Source organism: Camelus bactrianus, chromosome 29, assembly GCF_048773025.1.
Source record: "Camelus bactrianus isolate YW-2024 breed Bactrian camel chromosome 29, ASM4877302v1, whole genome shotgun sequence".
Classification (NCBI taxonomy): Eukaryota; Metazoa; Chordata; class Mammalia; order Artiodactyla; family Camelidae; genus Camelus; species Camelus bactrianus.
This window is the reverse complement of record NC_133567.1, coordinates 21,502,146-21,522,218: the sequence shown is the minus strand read 5'-3', so window position 1 is coordinate 21,522,218 and position 20,073 is coordinate 21,502,146. Positions and strand designations below refer to the sequence as shown.

The window sequence follows — 20,073 nt, the reverse complement described above, 5'->3', positions numbered from 1 at the left end:
TCATAGCAACACTATATACAATAGCCAAGACATAGAAGCAACCTAAATGTCCATCAACAGATGACTGAATAAAGAAGAGCTGGTATATTTATACAATGGACTACTACTCAGCCATAAAAAGGACTAAAATAATGCCACTTGCAGCAATGTAGATGGACCTAGAGATCATCACTGTAAGTGAAGTAAGCCAGAAAGGGAAAGAAAAATACCATATGATATCACTCATGTGGAATCTAAAAAATAAAAGACACTATGAATGCATCTATAAAACAGAAACAGACTTGTAGACATAGTATAAAATCTTATGGTTACCACGGAAAGGGGATGGGAGGAGAAAAATTTGGGAGTTTGAGATTTATAAATGTTAGCCACTATATATCAAAATAGATTTTAAAAAGTTTCTTCTGTATAGCATAGGGAACTATGTTCAATATCTTGTAATAACCTTTAATGAAAAAGAATATGAAAATATATGTATGTATATGCATGACTGGGACATTGTGCTGTACACCAGAAATTGACACATTGTAACTCATAGTACTTCAACTAAAAAAAAAGCACAATGATATATCATCAAAAAAATAATAATAATGGGGGGGTGAAAGCAGATGGATGGAAAGTAGAAGGTCAGTATCAATTTAAATCCCTTTTCCTCTTAAAAAAGCATGAGAGTTTTCTAGAATAATTCATCTGAAAGAAAGGAGGGAGAAAGAGAAGGGGAAATGCCATGTGAGAATAGAACAGTTGTCTTGCAGCATCTTCAAGTAATGCAATTTAAGGTTCCTGTGAGTATGTCATTTGACAGCAAGGAATTTTAATGAATTACTTCTGAAAGCAAGTAATGCTAGACCCCTAAAAATGTGTAATGTATTTTGCAATATGGATGTTTTGTCAATTAACTTAGTGGAGAAGAAATTTCATACATGCAGCCTTAAAAATTTCATGCATCAAATTTCAAGCCTTAAAACTAACTACATAGCTGTATGTAGTAACTTCAAAGATGGTTTTCTCCTCCTGGGAAAATCCTAGAGGCAGCATGCCTATTTAGTAAGACAAACCACTAAGCCTGGAAAAGGAAAATAATGTGAATAATCAATTTGTCCAGAACATGTAAATAAAAGTGTTATTTTACTTATCTCATACACCCAGAGCTTCTTTATTAATAATTTCTTAGAGCTAAAAAAAAAAAAGAAAATGTTCAGCCATAGCTGCAGGTTTTTCTACCTTCAGTATAAAATCCCAGCTTTCACAGGTGTTAATGAAAGAGATGTAAGTGTATGGAAAAGAGAATGGACCCTGAATTATTTATAAAGGTGAATAATAAAGAAGTGTGAAAACTGGGTGCCTTGGAAGATGGTGATGAAATATGGATCATTTGCATTATCACTTCTGATCAGCACTTTGATTAATAGGCCTCTGTAATCAACATATTAAACCAGTTCCCTTACCAGAATGCATGTATAAATGTGTCGTCAGAATGACTAATTTGTTTTACTCCATAAAAACAGTTTTTCTTACATGGTATTTAAAATTTAGAAACAAGCATACCTGGCAAATGAAGACAGATATATATATATATATATATATACACAGAGAGAGTGTATCATAAGGCAAGAAGAAAAATACACATTGCTAAAATTGCCAATCTTTATTTTATCTACAATCTTATGAGTACTTAAACAAACATTCTCAACTCATCCTTATTTAACAAGGTAATGTGACAGAGAGAAAGAAGCCACAGGTTAGGGATCCTCAGGCAACTGTAGATCAGTGCATATGGTGCGTCATTACCAGGCTGATTTTAATGGGGTTTTAGAGTTTTAAATTTCACATCACAGTTGGTGCCGATACGCATTTTACTGTTATTGCCTTCCCTTTGCCAAATAAAGATAATTGATGATTTTGGTGTATTTTGAAATTTCAAAGCAGTGTCTATATTTAACGTTAATTTTCTGTTTTTGCATTTTCTTCATTTATTCCCAAGGTCAGTTTGCATGGGTTCATTGTTAAACATTTAAATTGAACACCTAGGGATGTATTTATTTATTTGGAATACAAATTGTTCCTTTTATTGTGGCAAAATATACATCACATGAAATGTACTCTTTTAACCATTTTTGTGGTTAAAAAATATGGTTTAACCATGTCCAACTCAGTGACATTAAGTACATTAACAATGTTGTGTATCCATCACCACTATTTCCAGCCTTTCCAAACAGAAATTCTGTGTAGGGATTCATTCTTAAGATCGTGTTAGTGTTTTCCATGTTTAGTCTCAGGTTGGACTGTCCAACCTGATGCCTTTTTTTGAAATTAGCCATATAATATGTGGGTCTTTCATGCAACCAAATGTACTATAAAATTTTTTAAATTTTATCATAATCTTAATTGCAGATATCGTGTTAGTTCAAGTGAAGTTAATTTAAGGAATAAAAGTATTAAAAGAACTCACTTGTTGATTCCCAAGTTCTTCCAATTTGTACAAATCATAATAATTTCTGCCTTTTAAAAACTTTTATGAGATGTATATTTAGTATGATCCATTTAATACAAAATTAAATACTACTGTATATATTTTTGAATTACTTGCATGTATATCCAAGATGCTTCCACAGTAACACTCTAGTTTACCTAGGAACCAGGAGTTTATATTATAACACTTTTAGTTTTCTCACAGCAAATGACACAATACCTGTCCCATAAAATTTTCCCAACGTATTTCTACTAGAAATACTATAGATGGGGAAGGATCCAAGGGAGGTGTAAAACTCTGCTCTGATCTTTCTACTTGAAATAGCGAGACCACTGGGATATAAGTGGATCTGGTTCTAGAACATCTCCTCAGTAAGAGAAATGAAGGGAGGAGAAGGGCCAGTCATCGTTAGAGGAAGGGTATGAATGAGAGAAATATCTTTCCCTTCAGATAATTTCCTCCACGCAACTTTGAAATAAGTATAATCAAGTCAGTCAATGAATGTGTTGTGGTGGGCGGTAGACTGTGTGTTTTGTGTGTAAGTGGGGAAAGAGGGAGTGACACAAAGGAACCAGAGTGACCTGAGATGAAATGGGGCTACTGTTGTCAACCACAAACCTGTGACTTCAGTGCTGTGTATTTCCTCACTTTTGACAGCATACTTAAAGGATTAAGAATCAACTTGCCAAAAATCAGCTCTTGAAAGATGCGTGTTTATTGAGAAGGAATTTGACACAATTAAGTAATAAAATCAATGAATAAGTAGATTAATCTTGAACATGCTACAAAATGGATAATTGCACATTTGGAAGCTAATCAAAACTTGTGTATTATTTGAAACATTTCAACATCAGCAACATCGGTATTAATAATACTTCATGAACTCTTGGGTGGGACAATTGTAGGTACTGTGGTTACATAAGCATAGATTCATCCTAGAAGTGAACATATTGGTGGCCTATCCTGCAGCCATTCTCTCGTCTTCCTTTTCTGAAGAAACCTGCCTTTTAAAAGTATCCCCCACTCCTTCCTTGCATCCCAACTCCACTTTTCCACCATGAACCCCGCCCAGCCTTAGGGAAAGCTAGTACTCTTCTGGTCCCGGGGGTTCACTTATACATACGTGAACTACTTCAGTCCAATAAAATGAGAAGTAGATTGTGGGTCTTTGGGGGAAATGTTCACGCTCTAGAAAGGAAGGCAGAACAATGGTGTCTCTTCTTCTTTTGGGTTTGGCTGAGTTATGAAGTGTGAATGTGACCCTGGCAATAGTAGAGAACTTTTTGCTGTAGTTGTGAGAATGAAGCTCTGTGGTGAATGATGGAGCAGAGGAATTGAAACAAACTGGGGTTCTCACTGTATCAAATGACCTGTAGACCACTCCCTGTTTCTGGATTTCCTACAATGTACAAAATACATTTTCGTATTAATTAAGCCAGTCTGAGTGGGGCGTTTCAGTTATTCTGCAGCTGAAACACAACTTTACAGATGCCCCAGGTACTTGAGTAGCCCTTGGGAATGTGTTAGAGATTCACATAAAATGATAAAATTGTCGTAATAACTGTCATTGAGGGCTTTCCATTTGCCAGGCTGTTCCACATTTTTTAAGTATGTTACCTCAGTAATCCTCCCACCAATGCACAAAAGCTAAGAGATGGGTGTGATTGTTGTTAGCCACATTTTATGAGCAGAGAAAGTAGAATGTATACTCTAAGGTAGTGACAGAAACAGGATTTGAATACAGGCAATTTGACTTCAGGGCTTGAATAATGGTGGTTCTCTAGAAGATTGCATATTCTAAGAAAAGACCCCAAAGCTGATTGAGTTCTATAAATTATTTTAGGTATAGAATTTTCAGACCTAAAAAAGAGTAAAGATCTCATGAGTGGGTAGAATTTGAGTTGAGCCACAAAGAGAAGGGAGGGCAGGACAACCAGGTTATAGTAAGAAAGGTATTTCAAGCCCAGGTGAAGGGATGAACAAAAACAAAGGTGGAAGTGAGCTCGTCATTCTTGGTCTTTTTTTTTGAGGAATGTGTTGTAGTGGCCAGATTTTTGAGAGGATTAGAGATAAAGAAGGCTGGAGGAAAGGTAGGTAATATGATAGAGACTCATGCCTTCCCTCCCTTTAATATGTCTACACAATGATCACTGCAACCTATGAATATGTTACCTCCTCGGCAAAAGGGGCTCTACAGATGTGATTAAGGTGAGAAACGCTGAAGTTGGGGATTTATCCTGGATCATCTGAGTAGGTTCAATCTAATCACATGAGCCCTTGAAATCAGAGAAATTTCTCCTGCTGGAAGAGAGGAGAGGTGAGGCAGAATAGGGGTCAGAGATTTGAAGTGTGAGAAAGACTCAGCCCGCCATCACTTGCTTTGAGGATGGAGAAGGTATGAGCCGAGAAGTGCAGGTGGCCTCCCTAAACTAAAAGGGACCCTCCAGCTGACAGTCAGCAGAGAAACAGGGGCCTGAATTCTGCCAGTAACCTGAATGAGTTTAGGGAAGGATCCATCTCCAGAGCCTCCAGAAAGGAATGCAGACCTTCCCACACCTTAAATGTGGCCTCGTATAAGCAGAGCAGAGAACTGGCTGAGCCACGTTATTCCAGGACTCTGAACTATGCCTCTAGGCGATAATAAATGAATGTCGTGCTGTTTGTGGACACTAAATTTGTGGTCATATTTTACAGGCAGCAATGGAAAACTGTTAGAGGTCCCAAGTAGGTAGAGGAGATTTGAGACAAAGCAAATGTAGCAGAAAGATAAACTACTGTCTGCTGTGCGGTGTTTTATAGAAAACTAATTCTTTGAGGTAAAACACTGGATTAAGCAAAGTTGAAGTACTTAATCACTTAACTTCCTGTTTTTAATTTGGAAATGAAGTATGAAGGTGAACATCCAAGACAAAGAATATGTGGTGCTTCTCAAACTTATTTAGGTTTTAGATACCTAGGATTTATTATAAATGGCAGATATAATTCATCCCAGTTTCAAATCCATTCAATTAAATATTCATTTAAAATTAAACTCTATTTTGCCTTTTCATTCATTTATTTGATTTTTAAATTCATTTTTCAGGTTATCTGATATTTTTTCAGATCTGAATTTTTCTTTGTACTTATCTTTCTTTTTTTGCTCTTTCTTTTTACTTCATTTATTATTTTGTATAATGCTTTTGCTATTAGCATTTTCTAAAGACAGTAAAAAAGTTTCTTGCCATTTACAAGCATGTAAAACTCTGCAGTTATCACAGGGCAGTATTCTGCAGTCTTTAAGTAGATATGTATTGAGTATTTCAGGCTCATAAAATTGCATGACAATGACACAGGACTAGGATGTAAGATTTAATAAAATTGCCCAAGAGTTACTGGTGAAAAATAATTAGAGCTTCAGTCACACTGAAATAAGAGTGAGTATTTCCTTCTGGCTGGGCTTTAAGCACATTTATATACATGTGTGCTAGGGAAATTTTTAATGAATTATTGGGTAAGACCAAGGAAGAGTCTCAACAGAGAATCACCTGAGTAATGGATAAAGCGATGTCATGCGTGAAGGGACAGAGGAAGCAATAAAAATTTATTAGGGTGGCTTACCAAATATCAATAGCAATATAATTTTTATCTGTCAATGTAAGAAATAATTTCAAGTATTAGAAGACTTAATAAGACAGCAGATTAATATTATCAATCAGACATTTTTATGCATTTAGGCTAAATAATCCTGAATTATACATATTTCTAATAAACAAGTTTCTAATTAAAATAATAAAAAATGAGCTTTTAGCAAAATTTCCATGAAACACATATGCTAAAAGTTCAATCTGTTCTAAATCAAGCATTTCTCTAATTTTATGTTCTGTATTGTCACATTCATAGTATCAACTAATTCATACATTGAAAATTAAGAACCTTTTTTGCTTCTTCTTTCTTAGCTTTTTAGTTTATTTTTTTCATAAGCTCTTTTATGTATACTTACTATAAAATTTTTGCTGCTGATACAAATAGGATATATTAGACAATAAAACAAAGCATTGATGCTGAATACAATTCAGATCGTATGACAGTTGTAGTACATCTTAATTTTGTTCTTACATTTTCAAAATTGTTGCCTGTAGGTTTTATCATCAGTATTTCTGTAGTGAATGGACTGATAGATAAAACCTTTATAAACATGACATCTCTTAAATATGAAACACAATTGTATAATTAACACAATAAGTCAAATTATTTTGCTTACATCATAGCTATAAAATTCAGCTCAAAGCTGATAATTTAATATTAACTTAGATAAAATATATAATTTGGACATAATTTTTACACAATTTTTTGCCAAGAATAATTTGAAGATTGCAAACTCAGTCCTCTAGATACGAGGATTGATAGTTACTTACATACTTTGCAGTAATCACAGAAGGATTTATATCATTAATATTCAGATATTTTCTCAAAAGAGCCTATACTGATACACATTTACTTAATATGGTTTGGTTGTCATAAGTACCAGAACTCATTTGGTAAAATTTAAATAAGACATTTGCAAAGAGACATGTTATTATAATGTTATTTTGTTAGTTCATATTTAAGTTTTTCCAGTTATTGTGATTGCTCCCTTAAACTAGCCCTTATTTTCTTTTTTAATAAAATGTATCATTTATAACTATATCTGTTCTCCTTCTGTCTGTCCCCATTACTATCTTTTTTTATGAACCTAAAATCCCCCCATACCTATATGTGCTGCCCTCCACCAGGGGACTTTGAAAATGCATTGGTTTATAGCCAGGTCTCAACTTTAAGTGTAAGCAGTGCTTCCTACCAGCATCTTCTCCCCCTAGGCCCCATTATGAGGAGAATCAAGGCTATAATTTGATGGGATTTGGTGGACAATGAGACACAGAGAGGGTGCAACATATGTTGAAGCTCTTCAACTTGCTTGTATACAATGGGTTATAGATCATGGATATTTACACTGTCCTATAAATTTGGTAAAAATAGAGCCCTGATTAGTAAAGGCCCTTTTAACATCAAATTAGAAGCCAAATGACTTCACTTACTATTTCTTTTCTGGATATTCTGAGGTACAAAGTAGGGAGAGGTAGAAGTGTTCATGTGATGAGGGATGCTGAATCCATGAAGAAATTAACTGGCCCAGAAACAGATGTCAGCATTTAGGGATGGAAGTCATTAGACTCCAATTGAGCAACAACCACTCTGGGATGATTCAGAGACCAAAGCCAGCCTTGAAAATTCAAAATAATGCAAAGAGCAACTCATTGTAAAAAAAAAAAAAAAAAAAAAAAAAAAAAAAGTAAAGTAGAATGAATAGAAAAACAATCTCAAAACTTTCTACTTACATTTTTAATTATCATCACATTTATCATATCATTTCTATGGATTATATTTTAAATACTCATATGTTTAAAAGCAGCCTTTCTGCTGAGAAAAAGCAAAATGGTCTCTATTAAACTGGATCATTGGTTTTCTCTGCAGTCTCTAAAATGATGTATAATTACAGTGTTTTATAGTTTTGAGGTTAAAATTTGTGAGCTGTGGAGATACACTTGAGCTGCAGTCAGAATTCTGGATGGAACAGGTTTCTGGGCAGCTCTTCTCCATTTGCTCCCTAGGTCCACTGTCTGCCCTGTTCTACGGTGAGCTGTGCCCTGATTATCTCTTTGGGTTATAATATCTGAATATCTTCTCCCATGTTTTGTAGCAAGTTTCAGGTAATAAGAGGCATATCCAAGAAAAAGTATGCTGAATTCTTTGTGTTTTCATCTCTTTAGTCTCTTTGGAATTCCAACCCAACGTGCCTTCTGTTTTCCTCTGGAATCATGACTGACACAGGTGAGGACATTGTTTGGAATGTTTGATAGGAATGTTTCAAGGAAAAAATTACAAACTATTACAGCAACAAAGCCAAGGACAAAGTCCTTATGAACGATGTGGAGTTATACTTATATTACTATATTTTTAAGGTTTACTATTTAAGATAGAAAATTTGTTCCAAAGTAATCAACAACAAAAATATAGAAAAAAAGAGAAAAGAATACAAAAAGATAGGGGAGGCTAGAAAAACTAGAATGGCCAAATAATTTTAAGTAAGAAGAATAAAGTTGGATGACTCATAACTGTTCAATTTTGAGAATTGTTACCAAGTTAGAGTAATCAAGACTGGTATTGGTGAAAGGATTGACACATTGATCAATGAAACAGGAAGAGAATCTGGAAATAGACCCATATATAGTCAACTGAATTTCTACAAAACTCCAAAGGCAATTCAATGAAGAAAGAATAGTGTTTTCAACAAGTGGTGTTAGACTAACCAGACATCCATACGTAAAGTAATAAACCTCAACCCATGCCCTGTACCATATAAAATAACTAACAAAAAATTATTTATAGACCTAAATACAAATTCTAAAACTGTAAAACTTCTAGAAAAGAAATAAATTTATAATCTTGAGTTACGGAAGGATGACTTAGATACAATACCAAAAGCACAATTTGTTTTTTTAAAAAAGGAAAAGGTTAAGATTCATAAAAATGAATAACTTTTGTTCTGCAAAAGACTCTGTTAAGAAAATGAAAAGACAAAGCCATCAGACTGGAAAATCGTGTTTGCAAGACAAATCTGATAAGGAAGTTGTATCCAGAGTATATAAAGAGCTCTCAAAAGCAAATAATAAGCCAAACCAATTTAACAATTGGGCAAAAGATTTGAGCAGACACTTCAGAAAAGAAAATGTACAGATGGCAAATAAGCAACTCAGCATCATTTGTCATCATGGAAATGCAAATTAATCACAATCAGATGCACTATACCTCTACAATAATGGCTAAAATCACAGAAACTGCCAATAACAAATGCTGACTAGGATGTGGAAAAGCATTTGTACAATGCTAGTGAGAATCCAAAATGTTACATCTTCTTTGCGTAACAGTCTGCCAATTTCCTGTAACGTTAAATATATACACACACCATGTGACTCAGTAATCCTACTTTTGAGTATTTATTTTAGAAAAATAAAGATTTTTGTTCACACAAAAACCCGTACATGAATATTTATGGTGACTTCGCTCATAAGAGCCCCAAACTGAAAACCACTCAAACATCCTCTTCAGTTGTGAATGGATTAAAAAATCAAGAAAACAAAACAAAACCTGTGGTACATCTGCACAATGGAATATTGCTCCACAATAAAAAGGAATTAACTACTGATACAGGTGAAAATACAAAAGATTCAATGAGAATGAATCGTAGTAAGTGAAAGAAGCCAAACTCAACAGACGACATACTTTTATTTAGTATTTATTTACTATTCTTGGAAATACAAACTACTGGGACAGAAAACTGATTGTTGGTGTCCAGGGGCAGAGGATAGGGGAAGGATATGGCTAAAAGGATTTTGAGAGAAATTTTTGCAGTAATAACACAATTCCATATAATGATTGTAGTGGTGACTCCATAATTAGGTGTACTTATAAAAAGTCATAGAACTTTACATTAAAAAAGAATATATTTTATTGTAGTAAATTCTATTCTAATTAGCCTAACTTTAAAGTAATAATATATTTTTAACAGATAGTGAGAAAATCAGTCTGGTAAGAACCAAGTCTTTATATTCAGGGTGGCATTTCTGATGTGGTCTGACCGGAGTATAATGCAACACATATTCAGTGTTACATTCGGGGAAGATATGCTTTTGATGAAGGACAATATTGCACTAGCTTTCTGGGCAACCAACCCAAATATGTCTGCTGATATTGCTCTTCTAATAGCTCAAACACAATTATATTACTTGCTTTTGAATATGATTTAGCTGGTTTTAAGAACTTAATTGTGTATGTCGATATTTATTTTTATTCACATCTTCTTGGTTTGAGACCATTATCAAACTGTGGTAAACATGTTTACAATTATTAATACGCTGTTAAATATATTTATTTTCTTCCACTTTGGATAATCTACATATTAGGCAAACATAGCCTCAGAATTCTCTTCCTAGACCATAATTCATATTTTCCTCATTGCCTTGAAGATTTCTTTCAATAGTTGGTTTGTTTGAATCAAGATCCAAAATCTGCCTGTCTCATTTAATTTTTTATGTGCATATGTGTATAATTCCTTTTCATTCTAAAAAAATGTTTCACTATTTATCATTAAAACTTTTTTTTGGCCCATTGAGCTTTTGCAGAAGAAGCCAGTTTACTTAGACTGTGGAATATTCTACCTATGGGGTCTGATGGTTCCCAGAATTGTCATTATCTTGTTCCTTTATCATGGCTGGTAGCTCCAAAAATAGAGCGACACACAGAGGTTTGGGGACTGAAGTTGGCTTTTTAAGACTGATTTGCTCTCTTGCAGAGAACTGAACTTCAATCTTCTGCCAGGGTGGATAGGTCCATCACCCGCCTGAGTGATGTTGGTGTGGGGATGTACAGAGTGATCTAACCCTTCTCCATAGAACTTTGGCCAGCCCCCCTGTGTCATTGTAGCTTTCATTCCTGCCTCTAGGAGCCACCTATTTCTGGGCTTATTAGAAGTTCTGCAGAATAAATTTATCCTCCACTTCCCCTTTATCACTAACTCTAAATACAGGGTCTTGTCTGTTTGTTTGTTTGTTTTGTTTTTGCTAAATTATTTCCCACCTATTTTTCTGCCTTCAGATTCTAAACTTTTGTTCTGCTGTCTCTTTTACTGTTACATTTGACCTGGTGGGTTTACGTCCTTAAAAGAATACCTTTTAAGCTGAGTTTTGGAAAAGAACATCCATAAATGTGTATTTTTGATCCATGATATTTAGCTGTTTTTAGAGTGGGTATTGTTCTCTCTTTACACATGGGATAGTACAAAAATATTTTTGTTGCTCTAGAAACAGTGATCCAATCTGTTAAAATGTAAAGGAAAAACACTGCATGAGAAAATGTACCCCCTGGAAAAGAAGCTGGTCAGATTGCCGAGAACTCTTACCTGTCATCTTATACCGTGAAGAATTCACTTGGCCCTCACGTCTCAGATTCACAGTATTTATCTTATGATCACCATGCATGTGGATCTGTCTCTTATTTATTCATTTAATGCAATGAATAGCTTTTAGCCCTCCCCATGTATCAGAGCATGAACTCGAATTACACATCACAAAAAAAGGATATGTAAAACCAGACTGCCAGTTGCTAATTTCCAAAAGGAAATAGAGCTATCGTGTGGACATGCATATTTACAGAAACATGGCCAGCACAATAATCCTTTAAGCAGGTCTACATTGGAAACCAAATTATATGTAGAAGTTTGCTGAAGCAGGACAGAAAAGTCTTATGATCCAGATATTTACTGGCATCTGAATGTGAGAGGACTAGATTTGCCAGAGGACCTGGTGTGATTGAGTCACTGGCAGGAGAGCCATCTCCTTTGGACAGGGCTGCAGTGGTCCCTGCCAAACATGAATCTCCAATGCTTGTTTTGTATGTACACCCACTGCTAACTCATCCCTCTGAAAGAAAAACTTCATTTCAGATGGACCCTGGATCCTCTCTTCATTTTAATGTGACCTTGCTTATTTCACCAGTGATGTGTTATACCTTTTTTTCTGCTTAAAATCCTAGATTCCAATTTTATTTCCAGCTTGTTAATGTAGCCCCTAGAATGCCCTTTATACTTACCAGTTCCTATTGTGAGTTATTAGATGGCTCATTTCTCTACAGTATAATCTGATTGTATTATCTATAAAACAATTTAAATTTTACCCTCCCAACAAAGGTAAATAGGACATTATTTTAAAATATTTTGCTCAATTCATTTCTCATGCCAAGTAGCCATGATATAAACATATAGACATATGTGATTTAAGTTTATTTTTCATTTTGAATAATGGAAAAGGTGAATTATACATGTACGTTATAATTCACTGTAATATATTTAAGCATCAAATTAATAAAATTTTAATAAATATCGCAGCTTTTATTAACACCACAATCTCAAGAAATGGGAAAAGAAATATTATCAAGGGAAATCGTCATGTCAATTAGCTTTTTGCTTTTAAAAATGTAAGAAAAAATAAATTAATGATGCATAGTGTAGATGCAGAAGGATGAAAGGGAATCTTTGGCCTTGAGGCAATATTGTTTAAACAAAAACGCTACTTGCTCAAAGTAGGACAAACAAACCTATGATTGTAAGTTTCTACTTCTTACAAGGTTCTCATTTAATACTTGTTATCATGTGGAAACAAAACACACATTAAAATATTAATCCACACATTTTCTAATATCATTAGTTTTATTAGCCAACTTTATCTTGTATTTTATAATGAAATTCATATACAGATCATCGAAAGAGTCTACTCCAGGTGCAGTTTCCTGTCTCATCTCTGACTGGTATGGCCACATCAAGCCTGTTTTAACTTGGGGCCAACCCCTGTTAGCTCTGAAATCAAGAGTAACAGAAGCCAGTCGGTTACTGCTGCTGCTTCAATTTTGATTCATCACCTGAAGAGTCTAGAATTTGAAGGGGAACTACTAACCACTCTTTACTGTAATCAGAAGGGCTTTTCTGGGGACAAAAACTTAGGAATACAGTGAAAACAATATTGTTTGAACATTTAAAAGATAGAGAATTCTAGTAAGTGTGAAATGAATGCTGCAAATTATACCCAAAACAAAGAGGTATAATTTAAGTATCCGAAAGGACAAAACAATGCCAAAGGATGGCAGGTGAGAGATAGAAGTGTACTATGGGAAGGCATTCAAGTTCAAGACTAGGATGTTATCTATTTAATTGCAAGAAAACATATTTAGGATTCATGGGGAATCATTAGAAAATAATATAAAAAAAAACTCATCATCTGGCGTAGTTTGGAAATCAGTGTCCAAAATTTCAAAAAGAGATATATCCTTAAATGAGTTCAAGATATATGTGAACTTTGACCTAACATGGTTTGATCTAACATGGTTCATTTTAGTATTCTTTATGTTTTGTAAGGGAGAATAATGACAAGGTGGTCAAAAGAAAGAGTTGTCTCTTTTATTAAAACACTGAGAGGTTGCAAATTTCTGAGAGGCTTGCAGGAGAAATTCATATTATTCTGAAAATTCCATTATATTTTGTTTCATAGATACCATTATTCAAATGGATTATTCAATTTAACCCCAATGTGGCAGATATTTAATAATTAAAAAAAAAATAACCCTCTAGCAAATTTTGATAGTATATGTGTGTTATTTTATTCTGGGTTGCCAGTTTTCCCCCACAATTAGTAAAACTTATTAGACTCTTTACAATAAATGACAAGGCCCACGTGCTATGTAGTGAGAAGAATGATGCCACATTCTAGAATAAACTTTCAGTGATTAACTTACTTTTGTGTTGTTTTAAATAAGATGTCTATGTTTCAGAGGTTAAGGGAAGTGGGGTAACTTTAACAACAGGAGACTATAATTATTTGTAATACTTTAGGATTAATATTTTCTAGAATAAAAGAAAAAAATGAGAATGTTATTTCTAGACTCAGGCTTTGAACATGTGTGCTGACTTTTTAAAAAATATTCTAAGATTTTCTTCCTTTCCTACTATTGGTTTTAGCCTTGGTCATCCACATTGTCTCATCTGATGTGTCTCATTAACACTCAGCAATTAATTCATTGATTCAACAAATATGTATTTACCCATCTATTTGGGCTTAATGGATACAGCTATGAATAAAAAAATCTCTATCATCAAGGAGTTTACTCAGGATAGTTTGCATTAGAGGTAGGTATCAAAGGGGTGTGTTGGTATGGGAGGTAGGGAATGGGGAAAAATGTATTGCACTATGACTCTTGAGACAGAAGGGAAGGGGTCAGGGCACAGCCATCAAAGGAATGACACAGCAATTAGCACCAAGTTTGTGGAAGATTCAACTCCCAGTAGACCTTGAGGTCCAAGATGGCAGGAGATTTGGCTTCTAGTAGACCAGGAGCTTCATTATATGCTCATTGTAACATATTAGCATGGTAAATGGGACTCCCACGGGCGCCATGACAGTTCTGAGGGTCACCATAAAAGGTCAAAAAGTGGGCCCAGTTCCTGAGAATCCCCACCCCTGCCCCAAAGTGGTTGGAATAATCTTCCCACTGTCAGCATATGAAGTTACTGAGCCCATAAAACCTAGCAGCCCTGCACCTCATGGTCACTTTCTCTTGCCTTCTGAGATGGCCCACACTCTGTCTATGGAGTGAGTATCTCTCTGAATAAATCTGCCTTTACTTAACTGTGGCTCACTCTTGAATTCTTTCCTGCACAAAGCCAAGTACCCTCACTTGGTGGAGCACATCCCAGGAACTTGACAGAGACCTGGGACACGGCAGTCCTCTCACATCCCATTTTTCCTGTATCACTGACTTCAGTAAAAGGAGACATTTAAAATGAACTAGCTTACTCCAGCCATGATTATGTTACATAAATTATGTCTGACATTATCTAAACCATTATAATTTAGTACATACTTACCTTTTAGGTAGAGATGAACAAACGAGTAAAGACCTTTTTTCATTCCAAGAACAAATTCAGTGATTTTTAGCAATTTTAGAAAAAAGGCTTGGAAATGTTCCTTAATACTTTTCTTTCAGTGACATTTCCCAGATCATTCTTCATATTTGCAATCCTTTGAGGGGAAAAATAGGTTCTCAACGACTGTTGTGAAATGAACTGCCTTTTGTCCCACTCATTCTTTGTTTTCTGATGGAGAATGAGTTTCTATTGAATTCTTGACACACGATCAAAGATCCGGACAGGAAATGGTGGAGAGCTATCACCTCAGGGAGGAACTGGAAGGTCTCTGAATCTTTTTGCACAGCTCCAGGGAGATGATTAAAATAGTTCATTGACTTCTTATGCCTGAAAGAAAGTTGAATAAAAACTAGGACAGAAATCAGAAAAGAGGAATACAAGAGAAGTAGCTGAAGGGATTGACTTAAGGAGAAAAATGGAAATAACTGAATATGTATGGTTTGTTGAAGCCACTCAGGAGGCTACAGCAGCCGACTACAAACACGTGTGTCCTTAGAGGATGATTTTTAGGGCCAGTCTGCAGGCATTATGACGTGGGGTAGGAGTGGACTTACAAGAAAACAAAATTAAGTTCAGTGTTAGCTTTTTTTTTTTTCCCACATGAGGTGTATTAGTTTGAGGAAAAGAAAAATATTCCTTGGGGGAAAGTCTTAAGTTATTACAAAAGAAGGAGGAACAAAACAGAATGTGCTGCTGGCTGTTTCCTATAAAGGCAGAAGACTTTTATCAGTCCTACGAGAACTTATATCTTCTTCACTTTGATTATCAGTAAATTCAAGTGAGTCATTCGGGGACAGTGTTTTAGTGCCTAAAAGATAAAGATAATATGTAAATATTTGGAGACTACCAGGGTTTTAAAAAATTCACTACAAGAATGATCTGAGATAAGCAAAGTCCTCATATAAAGCAGAAGTCTAAGTACAGTTAGTACCATCAAACCTTGATCGTGTGTTGTAATGTATTTGAATATAGAAAGTGCCACATCGACCATAGATGATTTTCAAACCCCTCATTTTAACAACGATGTTTAAGCTCCATCAAACTGTCCCTATGCTGTTAGGCAGGAGTCAATTAACTGATGGATATTTTATCTCTTTTTTATTTCCCTGTGCACCCATTGGGGTAGTTTTGGATGAGCAGTAAAATTGCCAAAACGGAAGATATGCTAAGAAATGAGAAGAAACAACGGGTCAAATGCTCCACTGAGCAGACAATTGCACTTAATAACATAGAGGCAGCTGTGGTTCATTAACACTCATAAGGGGTATTTTCTTAGAAAAGAGAAGCTAGTCATACTTTCAAAATAAAAAAAGAAGTCCATTGCTCGTTATAAGTCAAACTGTAGAATACTGCACTGTATTGTAAGTGTTGTAATGTGTGAACACCTGGAAAAATGGATTTATCCCAAAGAAAAGTGAGGACAGCAAATTTACTTTTAGAGAATTTTTATTTGCTAGTAGCTAGTATTGTAAACTTTTAATTTCAGAAAATGAAAATGTAAATTGTACATTTTTTTTTCCTAAAAATCTTCAGCTGCCTCTTGGATGTAATTTTATGGTTGTAGAGACTGAAAATCATCTCTTTCCAGGAGAAACGTTATTGTCCTATGCTGCTCCAGAATGGTGACTCTCAAAGTGCACTTGTGGCATCAGGGAAGCACAGAGCGAGAAATGGAGAGATGTAATCATGCTATCCTTTCTCTCATCCGCAGCATGGCTTTGCCTAAACTACCACAGGTAATGAGGCAGACAGCCTCTTAAAGATGTGTGCGATGCTATTTCTCATAAACTGGACCTATTTCCTCTTGTTCTGCTTTTTGTTGAAGTGAAAAGCAGCTCCTAATTATTCTCCATGTCATAATTATTCATATCCTTGGGGTCAGTCTGGTGATCTAAAACATTTCCTTCTTTAAGACAGTGGCGGCAGGTTGAATCTTTGAGTCTGGGAAGAATTTCCTATTGTACTGAAATGCTTTCCTTTCAGTTCACTACGAAGCTTGAAATGACATTTTTTTGGTTTAGTTCTGTGTAGTCATTTTGACTAGGGTTATCCAGTGCCTTTATCTCTTGGGAATGGTTACAGAATGAATACCAGGGCTGCCCAGGACATCTATAACCTGCTAAGGGAGATGTTCTTACAACTGAGACTGTACGACCCCAGAGGAGTAGTTTGAACATCAGAGAGTTCTAGATATAATTTCTCTCACTTGGGTTTTATCTGAGTATGTTTGAATGAATAAGCCAATGGGCACTCATCACGGTCCACTCAAATTTCAGCTGTCTGCTTGAAAGATTATTTTTTAAAAGGCCATAACTGTGGATTTTTTTTTTTTTTGGTTTTGGTTTTAATGGAAAAAGCAAATAAATTGATTGGTTTCTGCTTACCATTGGGCAACTGCTTCTAATGGGGTAAACAGTCTAACTCCTTTTACTGACCTTAATTTACAAAAATTATGAGTACAGATAATTTACAGGAAGACCTGACTTTGAGATAGTCTAGTCAGCATTTCCTTCTCCATTCCATATTATTTACATGAAAACATTGAGGAGGCAGAGTTTTTATAAAAAGCAATTCCTCACAAAAATTTTTGCAAGTTCAGTTGTTCTGATTAAAGTCATATCATCCTCAGAGCTAACCTGTCAAGTCTTTTCTCCTTTGCTCCAGCTTTAAATATCCTGTACAATATCATTGCTCTAATAAATAGCAGAGCTAGCATTCTGACTGAAGCTGCCTGGCTTCAGAGTCTTTTTTTCCCCACTCTACTCTGCAGGTTCAAATTTTTAATTTACTCTTTTTCTGAAGGTGGAGGGAAAATTAATTGCATGGTGAGAGTTGAGGGAGAGGGCATGTCCTATCTTTTTTCAGTCCCGCACAGGGGAATTTGACCAAGTTTCTTCCAGAACACTGAGCTATAACTCAAAGCTGGGGAAGACACACATTGATCTGTAGAAATTCTGGTGTGAGATGAGATGTCAGGTCAAATCAAAGTACTCAGAGTTGCCAGCCTAAGAAAAATAAAAGTTTTACATCAGAACACTTGAAGTTAATTAGGTTATGCCTATCTAAAGAGAAATATGGGTATATACCAATTACTGGACAATAAAAACAAGAGATTGGGGTCAATACCAGATGCTCTCCTAGAAAAGCAAACACAAAACCAAATGTTTATTGTGTCAATGCAGAGAGTCATCTAGGCCACATAAAACACCAAGGCCAGCAGGTAAAAAAACTGTGTGCTACCAAGTCCCAGGTCTTTAGATGCCCACTTCTTCTTTTTTTGTTTTAATTTAATGATTCTTATTTTTATTTTAGTTTTAGATGTCCACTTTTTAATGGTGGAAACTTTTCAATAAGTGTATTAGGGATGCTTTGTTACAAGTTAACAAGGTCATAGGCAATCTACAAGGGTGCTAAATGTGTCTTTGAAAATTCATCGAGGTTTTTCAGACAACATACAATGGTAGGCTTCCACCTGGACTCTGCCATTGATTAGTGAGCTGGTTGTGCTGGACGTCAACCTAGTGATTAGCATGTCCTCTAATTAGTTCAGCGTCCTTCTGCCTCTTCTCTTCCTTTGAGCATTCCTTGGCAATACAAGAGGCTAAGAGTTTGTAAATGTAGCATCCTGTATAATTGTGTTATCATCAAGCGTGTTTGATTCAATTACAGCTTGAAAAGGAATGATGCCTTTCTTAACTCTTTCCCTATTACTCTAATTATGTTTGTATATGTCAGGCTTTAGTTGATAATCCATTTTTTACCTCATTAATTATGGGTAAATATATATATATATATATTTTTATTGTGTGAGAAATAGGTTTAGGGTGACTTCTGGTAAAATGATACCACCTTAGCAGTTTCTTTCTTAACCTGAACCAACTATCTAACATACTTAAGGATAGAAAGAGAAGAAAAACTTTTAACATCAGTGCCTGTGAAGTTTGTTTTGTAAGAGTCAATAGACTGGCAAATCTGAAATGCTTTTTCCAGTAACTACAAAACTACTGGTGCTGAAGTGAATTCTAAAGCTGATGCTCTCCTCTGTTTTGCCATTTGTATTGCAGTAAATCCAAATATACTGTCCTGAAAATAAGGAGAGTTAAGAAATGTCTGTTCTGTGCTCTATTGACACTATTTTAAAGATTCTTCCAGCAAGTTGGGTCTAAATAGTCAAACATCTATTGTTAACATCGCTTGAAGAAGAGACCAAAGTATTTGTTTCCTTGACCCAAATTATATTAGCGTCTCATTTTATGGTTTATATGGATAACTGAAAAAAAAAAAGAACCTGAGTGGGGAAACTGACAGTGAGTCACTGCATTCTCCTTCAAAGAGTGAAACTCTCGAGTGCAGGGTTTGGATGGCTATGTGTGTTGTGGCAAAGGAAGGATGCTGGTCCCAGTGCATAATTAGTGTTGGTGTCTTTTGTGTTGTCCACTGATTCACCCATGGAACAGGTGGATCCTCTCCTTGTGTTCAGTCAAGATCTACTGAAGGCCGTGCCCACCCACACTGCAACATGGCTGCAAGTCATTTAACATAGCCTACCCTCTATGTGCCGACTTCACAAGAACATTTTTACTCACATCTAAGTGGATCTAAAGTGGGATAAATAGAGTCACATTAGCATTGATAAGTGAACCTCTATTTGGACAAATCTCTTCTCATCTGAGGAAGAGAAAACAAAAATGACACAGCCTAACATCAGAGGATATATAATGAAATTAGTTGCATATTGTGAAGATTTAAAAGAAGGGCAAACTTCATAAAATAGGTTACATCATAGGAGCCAGAGTTTTAAAAAAAATATTTTGTGCTTTCAGGGATTAGAAACACATTGTCTCTGTGAAACAGGAGCAAAAATCAAAAGCTATTATGGAAAATACGGTTGACCCTTGAACAAGGTGGGGTTTAGAGGAGCTGGCCCCTGCACAGTAGAAAATCTATCTATAACCTTTTAGTTCACCCTCTGTATTCACAGGTTCAACCAACTTTGGATTGTCTAGTACTGTAGTATGTATTTATTGAAAAAAATCCTTGTATAAATGGACCT

The 20,073-nt window shown here is 35.3% G+C and overlaps 1 long non-coding RNA gene across 2 annotated transcripts in view; it reads left to right on the top strand.

The window, feature by feature from the left end:
• Nucleotides 1-20,073, top strand: part of LOC123615885 (uncharacterized) — a 102,362-nt gene that overhangs the window by 60,945 nt on the left and 21,344 nt on the right. For both annotated transcript variants that reach the window (XR_012503147.1, XR_012503146.1), the window contains exons 2-4: nucleotides 8,260-8,320; nucleotides 14,055-14,222; nucleotides 16,609-16,756. This is a non-coding gene — a long non-coding RNA (uncharacterized LOC123615885). The remainder of the gene's footprint in view (nucleotides 1-8,259; nucleotides 8,321-14,054; nucleotides 14,223-16,608; nucleotides 16,757-20,073) is intronic.